Source organism: Talpa occidentalis, unplaced genomic scaffold (assembly GCF_014898055.3).
Source record: "Talpa occidentalis isolate TD23 unplaced genomic scaffold, MPIMG_talOcc4v2.1 talOcc4.16, whole genome shotgun sequence".
NCBI lineage: Eukaryota > Metazoa > Chordata > Mammalia > Eulipotyphla > Talpidae > Talpa > Talpa occidentalis.
Window position 1 is genome coordinate 84,291,965 of NW_023601653.1, and position 17,275 is coordinate 84,309,239.

General features: G+C 42.4%; 1 protein-coding gene and 1 long non-coding RNA gene across 3 annotated transcripts in view; one reads left to right on the plus strand and one right to left on the minus strand.

Moving 5' to 3' along the window:
* The window catches only part of TAFA2 (TAFA chemokine like family member 2), a 297,149-nt gene that overhangs the window by 16,139 nt on the left and 263,735 nt on the right, over positions 1-17,275 (minus strand). The window lies entirely within an intron of this gene.
* LOC129146014 (uncharacterized) lies at positions 11,152-15,375 on the plus strand. Its single transcript, XR_008552321.1, has 3 exons — positions 11,152-11,185; positions 12,904-13,020; positions 15,178-15,375. It is a non-coding gene; the product is annotated as an uncharacterized LOC129146014 (long non-coding RNA).

Consider the following 17,275-nt stretch of genomic DNA (forward strand, 5'->3'; position numbering starts at 1 on the left):
CTTAAGGATGTGTTGCCTCTTCAGGATCTTCTGCAGTTCTCTACAGAGTGTTGCGTTATTTTGTCAATTTCTGTGAATACTGCCACTGGAATATCGAAAAGGATTGCACTTAGTCTGTACAAAGATGCTTTTGGTAATAGGTTATTTCATCAGTATTAATTCCTCTAGAACAGGAGCATGGAATATCTTTCTGTCTGCCTTTACATTTTATAATTTTCAGTGTACAGTCTGATTTCCTTCTTTAAATTTATTCCTAGGTATATTTTGATATAATAAATGGAGATTCTTAATTTTGTTTTCTAATATTTTGTTGTTAGTGTATAAAATTGCAACATATTTCTGTATAATATTTTACATCCTGCAATGTTACTAAATGCATTCATGTTTTTGAGACATTAAATCATGTCCTTCGCAGATGACAGACCTATACCTTCTTTCCAATTAGGATGCTTATTCCTTATTTTTCCTGCCCAGTTGCTCTTACTAGACTTCCCAAACTATGTTGAATAAAAGGATAAGGGCCAGCATCCTTGTCTTATTCCTGTAAGTAGAAGAAAGGAATTTACCTTTTCACCATTGAGTATAGTGTTAGCTGTGGACCTGACATATGTAGCCTTGATTGTGTTGAATTAATTCCCTCTAAACCTACTTTGCTGAGAGTTATTATAAATGCGTGTTTTATTTTATCAAATGCTTTTCTTTATTAGGATGATCATATGATTTTTATCCTTTTTGTTGGGGTGGTGTATCATGTTGATCTGTGAATGCTGAAGCATCCCTGGAATAAATCCAACTTCGTCATGGAGTATGATCCTTTTAATGTTGAATTAAGTTTCCTAATATTTAGTTGAGGATTTTTTTTATCCTTGTGTCTATGGTCTCAGAGATACTGGCATATATTTTTTTTTCGTGATGTTTTTGGTTGTTATCAAAGATGTCATCAGATGCCAGCTCTGTAAGATGAGTTAGGAAGTGTTCCCTCCTAGTTGGCTTTTGGAAGAGTTGGGAAGGGTGGCTATTAACTTTTTGAATGTTTGGTAGACTCCCCAGTGAAGCCATCTGGTCCTGGATTTTTATTTTTGGAAAACTTCTTGATTACTAATTCCATCTTCTTATTAGCATCTGGTTGATTCAAATTTTCTATTTCTTTGTGATTCAGTCTTGAAAGAGTACATGTCTAGGAATTTATCCATTTCTTCTAGTTTGTTCAATTTGGCATTTTAATTATAATGTATCTTGGTGAGGGACTCTGGGGTCCTCTGGTTTTGAATGCCATGGTTCCTGGATCTGGATGCCTGTTTCGTTCCCTGCATTAGGGATGTTTTCGGTCATTTTTTAATCAAATAATGTTTCAGCACAGGGGACGGAAGAGCACAAGGGACTGTAGTGATGGTGCACGGGTGAATTGGTGGTGGGAATTTCACAGGGAAATCATACATTGTACAAAAATGAAGGATGATGTAATAAATATATTTAAAAAAAAAAAAAAGTTTCCCTCCCCCTCAGCGCCCAGAATGAGAATGCTAACTCTATTTAATGTTATGCCATATGTCCCTTAAACTACCTTCATAAAATTTACTTTTGCTTTTTGCTGCTCTGTTTGGGTGACATCCATCACCCCTTTTTGCACTGGCAAATCCATTCTTTTACTTCAGGCAGTCTGTTGTTGAACCCTTTTCTGTATGCTATAGTTTCATGGCTTTTCTTTGGTGCCTTCTTATATTATCTCTCTCTTGTTGATATTCTCACTCCAGTTATTCATTTTGAGTTCAGTGAGCATCTTTATGATGATTATATTAAATAACCTGGTGGATTCTTTTATCCAATTCATTAAATTCTCTTCCTGTGGTTTTAGCTCGCTTTCCCCTACTCATATATATTCCTTGGTTTTCTGACTTTACTCTGTTTCTGTGTGCTAGGCAAAACGGTTTCCTCTCTCAATCTTAAAAAGGTGACTTTGTGTAGGTATTGAACCTTAATTTTCAACTGTATCTTTTATTTTGATTATCTTGGAAGCGTGGTTTACTATTGATTTGTCCCCATTGTTGAGGCTATGCCAAGACTGGTCTGTGTTCCAAGAGGAGGGATATCTTTCAATACCTAGTTTTAGGATGATTAGAGGCCTCACCCTCAGGCATCAGTATTTAATGCACACACCAAATGTACGGTCCTGTAGGGCCAAGTCTGTAAACCCTCCTGGCTCCCAGGTGTGGTGATAGGGAGATATGTTTGGGGGGCAGTTGCATAGAGTGGAGCACTAGACAGGTGCAAAATCTCCTTTCTAGGAATTACTGGGGATTGTGCAGGCAGTATTATAAGCAGAAATCACTTACTTTGGGGTTTCTTCCTGAGGAATTAAGTATCTTATCATTAGGAATGGTCCTGCTTAGGAAGAATTTTTGCCACATTCTCATTAGTATTGATATATCTGCTTTCTTTAGTATTTATGTAGTATATTTTATCTATTATCATCTTCACTCTTCCTTTATTAAACTTGTATATACTCGTGATTTGATCTTTTGAACCAGACTGATAATTCTTACATTTGCCTGAAAATTTGCTCATGTAAGTCATTTGCGTTTGATGAAATCACTGATGTATTTGAGATAAGATTTACTAAGTACTTTCTATTTATTCCACTTGTTTTTATTTCTCTTTCTCCTTTGTACTAGAGTATTTCTAGGTCAGTAATGTGAATGTTGCAAAATCTTATTTTGGTGATTATTTCTAATATTTAATTGTTCTTTATTATGTGTATTTTTCTTTCCCTATATCCATGTCTACCTGGTTACTGTTATTGTATGCTGGATTATACTTGCAAAGATTTTTGTGGTAGGAGTTTAATCTTCCTCCAAATAGTATAAATTTGTCAAAAGCAAATGTAATTCCTAACAATTGAGGTGAGGGTGGATTGTAAGTATCAAAATGGTTCACATTTAGCACTATGAGAGCTTTTATCTTTTTTTAAGATTTATTTATACAAGCACTGGGTACAGTCAGAAGCGCGGGAGGGTGAGAGAAGTCGCCAGAGCGGGGAGCAGAGCAGGCAGAAGGACCGAAGTGCACTGCTGAGGGGAGCAGCGGGCGGCAAGAGAGGTCTGCGCGCCATGTGGGACCCTCCTCCGGTGGCCGGGGAGCAGCCGGGGATTGAACCTGCACTGCAGAGGCTACGGGCAGCTTTGCAACCCAGTGCTCAACCGCTGAGCCACCGGGGAGGCCCTATGAAGGGCCAAAGTACACTGCTGAGGGGAGCAGTGCTGAGGGGAGCAGCGGGCGGCAGGAAAGGTCTGCCCGCCATGTGGGACCCTCCTCCATGTGGGACCTTCCTCCAGAGGCCGGGGAGCAGCCGGGGATTGAACCTGCACTGCAGAGGCTGCAGGCAGCTTTGCAACCCAGTGCTCAACCACTGCGCCACCGGGGAGGCCCTATGAGAGCTGTTCTTAAGATTCACTCTTAACTCTTGGACTGTGGTACTTTGGGCCTCTAATATAGAACAGGAGTTTTCACTAATGCCTCCTTGATGAGCCCGGGCCTAATTATCACACCTGTCTCCTTGGTTCTGCAATACACCCTTAGTGCCTACACCACTCCCTCTGAAAATTCACAGTTGCCTCCGTTAGTTCAGTTTGGGAAGTTATTTAAGTCTTCATTTCCCCCTAGATCCTGAATCACTATTCACTTTCTTTATTGGCTTTTCAGAGCACCAAGCATGCCATCTTAGCTGTCATTAAACTCCTCCCTCTCCTTTTGCAGAAAAGCAAGGGAGATGGAGTCCTTTGACAGTATTAGTAAATATCCATTAGGCGCAGTGAAATTTAAGTCATGTGAGTTTAATTTCATAGATTAATGTGGTTTGATTAATCATCTACCAAATTATGTAATATTTGAAGTTTTGCTTCAGTATTCTACCTACATAGTACCTCTGCATTACCATTACGTTTGTCTTAGATGAATGTGAGTTTGGAAAGAAGATTATCCTTCAAAATAGATGCCAATTAATAGTTACTATCTTTTCAGTTTGCCTAGAATAGTCCTGGTTTACACCTGTTGTATTGACTATTCCTGTTGGGTTTATCCAGGCAATATGTCTTAGGGTAGATAATATTGTCACCCACATAAAGTGATGACCTTTATTGTGGAAATCTGAATTATAGTAACATCTGAATGTTGAAGTTGTCAGCTATGAATGAGTGAATTACAAGGTTATCAACCTCTGTGATAGCAAAAAGGGCAGAATACCTTGAACCATAAAATATTTCTGAAGTCACATCATGTTGTCTATATAAGTTAAGACTATCATTTAGGAATGGTTCCTACATACAGCACTTACTAACATTTTCAACCTTTACATCATAAAGAGGAGACATAGGGGTTGAAATGTAAAGCACTGACTGTAATATCAGTTACTGTATAACCCAAGGTTAGGGACTCTGAGAATCAATTTAAAACGATGGCATACACTATACCACTGGGAACAAAATAGTTTTATAACAAGGAGGTCAAAAGGACTTCTTAAACTAAAACTCACATTGCAGCTTTAATTTGATTCTCAGAGTCCCTAACCTTGGGGTACACGTAACTGATATTATAGTCAGCCCTTTCCATTTCAACCCCCATGTCTCATCTTTATGATGTAAAGGTTGAAGAAGTTAGTACAGTGCTAACAGATTGTATTACCTAATAATCTCTTAAGTATTTGATTTATTTATTTATTGGTTATTTGGGTTATTTCTATGATAAAGAAAAGCTATTATAGTGAAATTTTCCCAATTTTGCCTAAAAATAAATCTGAAAATTGTCCATGAATTAAAAGTTGGCTATAATATAATGTGTCCTACATGTATTGAATGCTCACCTACTGAGAATGATAATGAAAAGAATGAATTTAAGATTTTCAGAGAATCATGTAAGTAGAAAGAGTAAGTTATAGTTTAAGAACTATATATATATTTCTTAAAAAAAAAACCTGTTTCCTCCCTATACATGGAGATAATCCCTGTCTCATCACACTGCTGTGAAGGTGAAATGCAGTGTCTAGAGAGAGAATGCAATGAATGATAACTCCTAAACACTTTCAAATAGTACTTGTCAATATTTTCAGAAACATAGGTTATCTACTTAATATTTAGGTTATCTACTTCATAATTAGGCATTCAGTAGGAGTATATGTGTGGTCTTTGACGCTATGGCTTGATGGTACAGAATTCATCCAAAGCTATGAATTTCCTCTAAAAGTTGCTTCATTTTGAAAGGTTATACTAGAGTCAAGGAAAAATTATGAAGGTATGTTATGTGCATAATGTCTAACATAATTTTTTCTCTCATAAGAGCAAAAACTTCGAACACATTTTGGCTGAAATGTACTGAGGCTTAGAAAAATCACTTAGGTTTTATTTGTTATTCCATAAATAAGAATTATTGGCCTTTGCTAATTGCTGAATATCTATAAACACTTTCTGCATCAGTTTCTACTTGGTGTTTTGTGATTTAGTAAGAACATTACCACTGTATTAGTAACAGCACAACGGGCGGGGGTGGGGTGGGGATCAGCATTCGATAAAAAAAAAAAGTCCTTTACTGCCGCACCAGCGCCTCCAGCCTAACCACATTTTAAACCGCTACAGGCAAACAGCTACCAAAAAAAAAAAATTTAAAAAACCCACAAAGCTGGTACTTAGGCCCCAGCAGAACATTCTTCTTTCTGAAGTTACCATTTTAAGCATAAAGAGATACTTTCTGTGAGGCTGTTCTTGAATTCTACCAGTAGCTACAGAAATACCAGTTGAGGAACGTGAACAATTGCAGCGGCAGGAAACTGCACCCTCACTGCCCGACCTCGGTACCCCTGATTGTAGAAGGAAACCCCGTTTCTGCTCATGCACCAACCTGGGATTTCATCCTAGAGCTATTGTGAGTCTTTAACAATTCAGGGATTTTTCCCCCTTCATGTAAAAGGCGTGTTAGCTCCTACATAAATTATTACTCCCCTTAGAGGGAATAAGACTCCTTGTTTACCCAGTAAGCTAAACATTTCAGAATATTTTTATAACCACTGTGCTTAGCTCTGTTGTACGCAGTCTAAGTCAAAATGAGATCTAGGATGACAAGTTTGTTACCTATTTTTCACCTTCATGTACATATATTCTCATAAGGTTGCCCTTTCCAAAATCACTCTAGACAGAATGGAAAAATTCCAGAACTCACAGAAATTCCAAGTCAGAAAGGATCATTTTGTGGGGAAGTCACTGAGTTACATACAGTGATAGGTAAATTTTATACAGACCTTCCACTAGGCGATAACATTCTCTATTGAAAGTTCTAGAGAAAAGATGACTTGCTTCATCAGATAAATAGGAAGCATTTTTCCTTGTTTTCATCTCAGTACAAAAAGCACTTCCCTGGAAGAATCCTGGTGGGCCTGCCTCCCCCACGAAAGCTGCCAGTTCCCACATGCCTTATGAAAACTATTCCCACCCTTTTTCTGGCTTCTAATTGTAGAAATGTCCTCCCTTCTACCAGTAGATCTACTTCTTTGACACTAGTAATTATGTATGGAAAATTACACATACACATATACACACACACTATTTTGAACATCCACAACACTTCTAAGAATCGCAACGTGTAGCCATGACATTATATCACACAATGGCCATGTCTGTATTAGTCCGAATTTTCTGAAAAAATATCATGAGAGATATATTTATACTGCAGTGGTTTCATAGCACCTAGAGTTTTAGACTTCTTAGGATACAATATATTTAATTCAAAATAACCTAAACTTTGGAAACAGACACATCTATGATTGACCTCTGCCACTTGCTAACTATAAAGATTTAACCTATTTTTCTCACTGCACTAAAGATAATGCCAGTTAAAGTAATTAGAGCTATTTTGTTTAAATCACATTGCATTTTACCCAGCAAATGTCACTCAACAAAAGAAATACTAGAGTTACCCTCAATGTTATAGTTGCTATCTTGATCTTTTATTCATTTTTGAAAACATTCAAAAATATTAAAATATCCAAATGTATTAAGATTTTCTGAACCAATTGACAGGAGTTCAACCTTTTATTCTATCCAGTCCTTCAACTTATTGGACAAAGTCCACCCACAATAATGAAGCAATTTGCTTTACTCCAAGTCGAGAGATTTAAATGCAAATTTTGTGCAAAAATATAGCTGAAATTTATACAACATCATGATGTAACACTGCACCAGTTTAAAAATAAGCCCTCATCATACACAAAAATCAACTCAAAATGGATGAAAGACTTGGCTCTAAGACCTCAGACCATAAAATACATAGAAGAAAACACAGGCAAACACTCTACAACATGAGCTTGAGTGATGTCTTCAGATAGTCCTTGCTCGCACAGCAAGAGAAACCATAACTAAGACAAAAGGACACGCAACTGAATGGCAAAAATGATCTGCACGCCATACATCTGACAAGCGACTGATACCAGGGACATATAAGGCTCTCACACAACAAAATCCAAACTGGGCGAAAGCATCAAATAGGCAGTTCTCAAGGGAACCCCTACAGATGACCAACAGGCACAGGAAGAAATGCTCCTCCTCATTTACAGTCAGGCGATACAAATCAAAACCACAATGAGATCCCACCTCAGGCCTGGAATGGCCCCTCTCAAAATGACCAAGAACAAGAGCTAGCGAGGCTGTTGAGGAACGGAGCCCTTCACAACACCGGCGGGGAGGTGAAGTGGCCCAGCCCCGATGCAAAGCTGTACGGGGACCGCGCAAAAGACTGAAGCCAGATGCACCCAGCATTTCCCCTGGGTCTCTGCCCAAAGAACAAAACTATACTAATTCAAAGGAAACTTGTGTTCCCTTGGTCGCTGCAGCATTATTTACAAGCGCCAAACGATGGAGACTACCTAAAGGCCCGAAACAGACCAGTGACTGGAGAAGATGTATCTCCACAGACAGATCATTCCTCGGATCAAGGGCGATCAAACGCCACTGGTGGCAGCATTGGTGGAGCTGGAAGGGCTTCTGGTAGCAAAGTAAGTCAGAAGGAAAACAATAAATATACTGCATGGTGTTACTTATGTTTAGAATATGGAGACTCCAGATAAAGGATCAGATGAAGCCAAACTAGCCCTTGAAAGCAGAGTGACTGACATGCAGAGGCACTCAGGGGTGGGGCGGGAGTGCTATGGGCTCTGGGTGCGTGGGTGGGGGGAGCACTAGGGGGACAGCCCCGGAGGCTGCAAAGACATCCCTGAAGCTTCTGCAGTGCAGTGTTGGCCCTTTTTGTCTTCCAGGTGTTTTATGCTTTGAGCTCTTATATCTAAATCTTTTGTCCACTTTGAGTTGATTTTTTTGGTATGGTGAGGGCTTACCTTTAAATTCTTAAAATTTTATTTTTTAAATCACTTTTTCCTTCTAATTGAAGCACTGTTACATCCCAACATCATCTGTACTTCCACAGTGTAAACCAAACGTTATATCAATATTCTTAGAGAACTAAAAACTTAAAAAAATTAAAAATAGGCTCTCATAGTAATGTCTAGACTAATGTTTGACCAAATATGTAGGATTGCGGCCCAGTCACACTGAGCATCAGACAACCCGTCACGCCAGGTAAGACCCCGCCCTCAACTGTCTGACTTTCTAACATACAGTTCGCTGCTCTGTGGACAGACAAGGCCTCTAATAACCCAGCAATACCGAGCGGAGTTTGCCAGAAACTCTCAGTGGGATCAACCTTCTCATAAAACCTGTAGAGAGATTTCGCATCTGTATTTTGCACAGGGATTGGGCTGGATTCATGATTGTTTTGTGGGACATCTAATTGTACCAGATAAAGAGGGAAAAGGCGCTTCTCTGGAGAAGCAGGTGTGCCTGTCCCAAAGCAGAAAAATGTGTGCAGTTGTACATGGTGAAGAAAGAGCAGGTGCCGTTCGTAGCCACTGATTCCCTTACGCTCCTCTTAGCCAACCTCGCCGGGAGTGCTTTAAAAGCATAGCATGTAAGCAGCCATGTGGGCCTGGATTTAGTGAACATTTGTGGGGGCGAGGATGACAGAACCACAGTAAGAAAAAGGGAGGCTAATCTGAAGGCTATAGGGCCTGTACAACCTCGACAAGTTGGGGAGATTTAACATCACTATGCAGCACCCACGAGTGTCCCAGCTGAGCGAAATGGAGATTTAAATGTTACCTGATCCATGCTGGCAGTGTAGCCATCTTTCTGTAATTCAGGAACCCCAGGAAGGCTGACCCCTGGCGAGAGGCTGCTGTGTTACCAAAAACACTTGACTGGTAGGAAACGTCACTCTGCTCCCGGAAAGAATTCTACCCTAGATTTCTTGGCCCCCCGAGATGAACCCTTCTATTGCATGAATACTGCTCTTCACTTTTGGTATCACAGAGGGATGAGGTTATAGTTTCACGGAAGAGGCACCCGTAAACTAAGACACAGGTGAAACGTGAATTTATCAAGATACCACTACCGGCTTTTATCTTGAATTTCATAAGGAAATTCCCACATCAGCTGGTGTTCCTTGAACTTCCCCTTCTAAGAAATCTTGGAAGTTACATGGGGGGTGATACTGCTCATCTGTGTTACATTACAGAGCACTCCCAGTGAGTTCATTTGTGAAATTTAATCTTCAACGATAGATGACTATCTGGCCAGACACTTTCCTTCACTAATCCTCAAAGTGATCATGCTATCTCTGAAGCTGTGGTGGAGATTTCCAACCATGGCAGCAGTTTACATTCTTCTTTCTCCCCAGGTGTCTGTTGAGAATAGCCAATTTTATCTCATTCCAGATAGAATAAAAGCATTTCCATATATGAATTCTAGAAAGAGGCCAACCAGATCAGCGCCACAGTTCCTCAGGTAGTGATCGTCAGGTAATCCTTGCAAGATAAGGGGATTTTTAAGTTGCAAAGCAGAGATTACATTAGATCATTCGCAAACATCTTTTGAAAATGAATTTATACTTCTCGGTATTACCTGGCCTGTCTTTCTCGCTCACTCCTAGTTTTCTTTTAACAGGATTGGGGAGAAAGTAGAAAAGAAGGTAAAGTATGTTTGCAGCCAGAAGAGAATAAGCAATAAAAGGTAGAGCAGCCAAGAGCAAGCAAACCTCTACCACAGCAGAGCCCGTTGCCAATGCTGCCCAGCTCTGCCGTGAGACACGGACGCCAAGACGCCAACCTCGCTGCTTGTGGGAGCAAAGCCCAGTATGGCTGAGCCACCGGAGCTACAGGTACATTCAACAGCCAAATAACTCTTACTTTTAATAAATTCAATATTAAGCATTATACTAAATGACATTCCCTGGCTTAAAATAGACTATAAACATGTTCTGTTTCTGTTTTAATTAGGCAGTTGGAGATTTCTATCTTACATCACATGCCATTGAATGGCTGGTTTGCTGTGAGTTATCTACATTAAAGATTTTTAAAGCGGTCTATAGCTTCATGCATTTATGCATTTATATATGTGTGTAATGTTATGAGGTTGCAATATTCCTATTTGCTGGGGGCAATCTTATTTTCAATTTAATTGGAACTATTACTTAGCCCCATACGCAACATCCCTCCCTCTCTCTCCCTCATACATATTATGACTGGTAGCAAATTTTAAAAATGATTTAAAAGTCTAATTCAAAAAGTATTCATACAGTGTTGGATGTCTAGTTGAAAGAGCATTTTACTGAATTTCTGTTTTCTTGTGGTAGGAAAATTCCAGATGTGCAGGTAGAAAACAATTCTCAGTTTATCTCGACATTCTATTTTGACTGCACTTATTAAATAACTTGTCGTCTTAGTATGTGATGAAGTTGCCTGTGAGTGGCATTAAAATCCATTATCTGAGCTTCAGGAGGGTTGTGGGCCGTGCAGTGCTACCCGCCGGTGCCCGGACCACTTCTGCACAGGACAGTCACTATCTGATGGACTGTGAACTTCCAGACAGCCAAGAGTCACCACCTTTAAATCTTGACTTCCCAAGTCCTGCCACAGTATCAGACAGCCACAGAGCAGGTATCTTTACAAAATGAACAGATCACACATTTGAAATCTCGCCACGGGAAAGAAATTCTGCTAGAGCTTCATATTTATCAGCGATGTCTCTAACAGGACATTTTATTTTAAGTAGGTGTATGTTCCGCAGTGTTTGCAATGACACCATCTCACCGAGAGGTAAGATTATAATAAATACTCCTCATCTAATGGATCCTGAACTCCCGGTACTGTTTTAGAAATATCACAGAACGAGACACAAAGACCATGTAGATTCCATATCCCATGATCAACCACCAGCCCAGTTACCTGGAACTCAGCTTTGCTCTCTGTCCACAGTCCCTGCTCCGTAGCAGGCACCTTCTCCAGGAACGACTGATTCTCTTTGGTGTGCTCTCCCTACACATTCCTTCCGCGAGAGACTTGTGAGTGTCAGCACCGTCTTGTAGGTGACTGATCTCCTGCTTCTATTGATTCTCCCTCCTTACCCTCCACTAAGTCACTTTCCTCTCTTAGTTTGGGCCCATTGTCTCTTACTCTCCTCAGTTCCCTGCAATTTCCACGATAACACCAAACACTTTCAAAGCCTAAGGCAGCCCTCTCCTCCTCGAGATCCTTCAGTGGTTCACCATTGCTTGGAGGAGAACATCAATGTCTTCAAGCCTGGCCTTTAAAAGGCATCATGAGGGCCTCCCTGGTGGCGCAGCGGTTGAGCGCTGGGTTGCAAAGCTGCCCGCAGCCTCTGCGGTGCTGGTTCGATCCCCGGCTGCTCCCCGGCCACCGGAGGAGGGTCCCACATGGCGCGCAGACCTCTCCTGCCGCCCGCTGCTCCCCTCAGCAGTGTACTTCGGTCCTTCTTCCTGCTCTGCTCCCTGCTCTGGCTCTGGTGAATTCTCTCACCCTCCCGCGCTTCTGACTTTACGCAGAGAGAGAGAGACTCAGAGAGAGAGAGAGAGAATCGGAGAGAGAGAGACTCTGAGACAGAGAGAGAGACTCTGAGAGAGAGAGAGACTCTGAGAGAGAGAGACTCAGAGAGAGAGAGAGAGACTCAGAGAGACTCTGAGAGAGAGAGACTGAGAGACAGAGAGAGAGAGAGACTCTGAGAGACTGAGAGAGAGAGACTCTGAGAGAGAGAGAGCCTATAAGTTATTTGTTGTGGTCTAAACTAGTCAATGCTAAATTTAAGTCACATGAACGACTCCTAAAAATGAAAACTTATTATTTCCCAAGGCAAACCACTCAGTGTCATTTAGAGCTGACAGAGTCTTCCTTGGCCTTATTTACATTCCTGCAGTCACACAGAACAAGCCTAACCTGTAATTTCACAAGATACTTTTAAATAATTTAAAACACATCACTCGCCCCGCTTCCCTTCTCTGAGGTAAATATTACGAAGCCTTTTGCAGAAGCCTCTTTTTACTAGGTGCTAAAAGTGGTTGTCCTGAAATTGTGAGGTACCTCAGATGAGGTCTGGCCAGGGAAGCTCACTCTGCCTTCGTATTGGGCACAACTCACCATCCGCTGTCCATTCTTCAGGGGTGGACTGGCCAGTCATGGGCTGCCCTGTCCTCCTAGAGAGACCTGGGAATAGGCCGCACCCCCCGTAAAGCGTTGTGGGAAAATTACTTTTCCTTTCTGAGCTGTACCTTTACCCTTGGCTCCAAAGCCAGAAATAAAACCGGATCTAAAATCATTAATTAAGGCACATTAATTGCACAGAGGGTGCGAATGGAGAAGGGAATGACCCGTGAGGGCGTGGGGCGCGGGGAGAGAGAGAGAGAGTTACAGGAGGGATTTCACCCATCACAGCACAGGCGCAGAGGCCACAGCAGCTCGTGTTCCTTGCACTTCCCCTTCTATGCTCCAAGCCTGTGAAGTGCTGTTTGTCTTTTATTAAGGAATTCCAGAAAACCAAAGAAAGAAAGAATTCTCTCCAAGGAACGGTTCTCTCTGACAAGAATCAAGCTCCTCCATGTTAAAAATAAGCCTCAGACAGAACGCGAGCCCCATTCCAGGTAAGAAACAACTGTCTTCACTCTTATTTTGCAGGAACAGGAGCCCAGAGTCACACCTCCCAGCTGCTAATGAAGCTGCCCGATGCCTGCGCTCAACTCCATTACAACGTGTGAACATTCACAGCTAATTATAAGATGATAAGCACAAAACTCAGGCTAATGTCTACACATAAATATCTGGCTCAACTATTGAAGCCTTTAAATCTTACAAGAACATCAAAGCTCTCCTCTGTTGCACATTTCTCATTTTAAAAATATAGGTCAACCTTTGGAAATAGAATCCTGACGATAAATTTAAGTCTTTTGCATTAATTTCCAGTAACTCTCTAATAATAATTTAATAGAGCTACGAGTGTCTTTAGTATCCGTTGAATGTAATAAGCAGCTCTTAAATTTAAAAACACCAGGTTTGAAATATTACTTTTACGAATGCTACTGGCTGGACACCTAGCTTTGGAGCCAAGACTTTGGATTCAGTATCTGAGGGGGAGAAATACCTTCAGTACATGCCCATGTTTTCCTAAAATCTTGATATTTTGATTTTATGTCTCCTTTAGTGCTTCCCTCCCCAAATATCAATATCCCTTGAGATTTTAAATCTTTTCAAAGTCTGCATTTTTTTAATATTCTAAAATATTTTCACCTACCTTTCCCGATGTCGAGTTCCAGATGTTATACCATATTTAATTTTCTCTCTAAATGATCTAGAATCAGGAGACATTAAAGTGTAACAAAACATTCTGCCCATCTCACCTCATGGCAACCTCCTGACTCTACTTGCGAGATAAAAACTTAAGTCCATCATCTGCCTCATATTCCTTGTCCAGTCCTCAGCATTGATCCCGTGCCTTTGCTTGCTCCCCTCCAGCCACACCATCATCATCGCTATCCCTAGGCCAGTTTATCCCTTATCCCATTACCTGGAAAACTTGTCCTCGAGATAACCATGCGGCTCACCTCCTGTGAGAGTCCAGTCCAGTGGGCACAGGCCTGGCTCAGCACTCCCTTACCTGTCTCCCATGGCACCTGCAGTGCCCTGTGCATATACTGCCATTATTTCTTTCCAGTTTTTGCCTGGCCTTATGGAATAGGTAGCATTTTAAAGATGTACCCCCAAGATTTTTGTCCACTGGTTATTCAAAGACTAGTCAAGGTACTGCTGTGACGGGACTTTGCAATGTAATTACATTTACTAACCAGCGGACCTTGAAACAGGGCGATCATCCTAGAGTATCAGGGTAAATCAGTTTATCACCAAGCCCTTACATGGAAAGTGTTAGTCAGAAGTGCGACAGGGAAAGAGGCAGGAGAGAGGTTCAGGCATAAACAGGCCTCACCATGCCGTGCTGACAGAAGGGTGAAGGAGTCCATGAGGTGAGGAGACAGGAGGGAGGTTCCCAGGTGGACAGTGTCAGGGGAACGGAAACCTTTCTCACTTTCCAAGGAACTGAATTCTGCCAATCACCTGAATAGCATTAAGCATAATCTCCCCCAGAGCCTCCAGAAAGAAATGCCACCCTTGATTGCTTCTGTGCACCTCTGATTTCAGCCAGTGAGCGCAGAGACACAGCCAAGCTATGCAGTGCCCTGTCATCTGACCCAAAGACAAAATCTGTGGATACCGCACTAGGTCACTCAAGTAGCTAAGGCGGCCACAGGAAGCCAGTGTGCACTGTTACGCTACAGGCTTGGAGAGGAGAGGGTTCCCTGCTGGGGTTTTTTCCAATCTGTGATCCAAAATCCTGTAGTAGTACCTGGCAATAACAGATAACACTTGTTGGATGGACGCGTGCAGTAGACATAGCCTTCTCGAGAAGATTTCTACCTTTTAGAAATGTCATAAAATTTTATCCCCAATATTGAGTAAAATATTTAAAATCAGGATGCAAACGATTCATTGACTGGAAAGCTGTGCATCCAGTATCTGAGTTCGTGGCTGTTGCTTTCATGGGTCAGGCACACTAACAACTACCTCTGGCCGGAGCAGTGGTCCCAGACGGCCTGTTACACCATATGGGCTTGTCACAACATCAGTTCATGAGGCCGGGGGAGGGAGGGCGGGAGGGAAGCCAAAGATCAGGACCTCAGTGTCCGCGTGGCATGTACGAGTGTGTGTGGTGCAAACGAGCTCAGCGCAAGCTGTCTCCCTCCCTGTAGGTACCATCCAAGGAGCTTGAAAACCACGACCCCGAAGATCACCACGTCTTGTGCCGTGGCCCAGGATGTAACTAGGACCTGACCACAAGGAAAATGAAGACAAATGAAAGGGGCGCATGTCTCTGAGCAAGAGAGAACCACTTTCCTGCGTCTGCGATGAAATATGCAGGCAAGAGAGACAGCACAGGAGTGAAGAAGTCACACGACCTGCACCACCTTCAGGTAAGGCAGTTTCTCCCTCTTGCTGTGCCCGTCCCCTGCCTCGGGCCTGACATAGCATCACTAGACACTGGTCAGACTCCCCAGCGTAGCAGTCCCTGAGGCGCAGCGCCTGGCGGCACCTGGAGAGGCACACCTGGAGGCTCTACCTAATCAACAAGGCATCCTAAGAGGCTGCTGCTTTTCCCCCTTGCAGGAACGGGACTACAGACCTGACCCTCACCCAGCTTCTTAAATTCGTGCTCAGTGTCATACAGAGTTAGCTAGAAAGCAAGTTAGAAACACCCTTGGCACATGGAACCAAAAAATAAATTTTGGTGAGAAGAATTTGAAATTGCATCGAGTTCAACAGTCTCAATTTTTTTTTTTTGCACATGAGGGTGTTGATCTAAAGGGTTGTGTTCCTCTCGTTGTTATCAGAGTATTTCCCCTCCACTTACCAAGGAGTCCGGTGTTTATTGTCAGTAGACCTTACGGGGGTAAAGAAGGATGCAGCTGCAACTAGTCATTCCCCCACTCACGGCCACCCTCGTGGGGAGGCCTGGCCAGGGAGCATGCATTCTCCTCAGCGCCTCCTGCGGCTGCAGGAATTAGCTAACAGTACCCGCAAAGACACAGTCAGTCGGCAGAGTGCCTGGGAGAAAGGCAGAGCTAGGAAAATGCTTTTGTTGACTGGGAGATGAACTTACTAAGAATTTTCTGTGCCTATTCTATCCTATCTATTGATTGCATTGCATTATGCAATGAAATAAAATAATTTGGGTCATTAAAATCCATTTATATGTGAAACGACATTAAAAGATTAGAGATGTCACCTGCCTCTGCACTTGAGGTAAATGAAAGATGAAAGAATTCCAATCAGTTAAAAATTACTCCAAAGATTCTGAAGCTTTTGAAAAGCAGAGACACCTAAGATTCGCGATTGATAAAGACGGTATCTCCCATCACACACAATTCCCTTCTCCTCAGGTAAGGACGAGGCATCGCTGGAGCTGGGGGGCGTATCAGTGGCCACAGGTTGTCAATCCTGAAAGCAGGATGTGCCTTCGTCCAGGAGCTGCTCCCCGGAGAAAGGACATCAAGACATGAAGAGGAATGAATCCCAGTCTGTTGTTCCGAAGGATCGCAACAATGATATCAAAGATTATTTTTCCCTCAAATCTTACAAGCTCTCCCCCCTGCTAGTTCTGTTTTCTAATTAGCATATAATTATGTGCTCTTTCACACTAGGAAAATTATTCTTTTATTAACGACTCTTTGAAAAGTTCCCTAGTCTTTATCTTTGAAAGTGAGTTGCAAATGAAAAGGTTCTTATGACTTTTCTTTTGAACTCAGGAGTGGCAAGAAGTCGCCCAGCAGACGGCGAGGGATGTCACAGACATCCTGGAAGGGAAGGAACAGGGGTCAGGAGATACGCGTTGCCCCCTCCTTGCTCCCCAGAGGCAGTGTCTGGGAGTTTTCAGCATGTGTGTGCAAAACACTGATGCGCCTGTGAGGGCTCTTGAGTCTTTGCTTTCCCCTTTACTTGGATGAATAGAAAATGGGTCAGAAAAATGAGCTTCCTGAGCCCTGCACTTAGAAAATGGAATTCACATTTACGGAAGGAAAGTTCCCGCCTGGTCTCGGATGCGTTGTTCAACCGCCCCTGATGCACAGTCCGGTCTGGCAGGCGCCACTCACGTCTAGGGGCCCAGCAGGCTCACGGCTCACTTGGGCTGACCGTGCCGCTCCCTCGCCTGAGGCTCCCCAGCGCACGCCCGCGTGGACGGGGCAGTTATGAGGGAGAGGATACGCTGCTGCACATTTTAATTATTTCCCCAGCCATTTTGCTTGCAGTGATCGTCTCTTATGAGAGATCCTGGTTTCATGAATCACACAT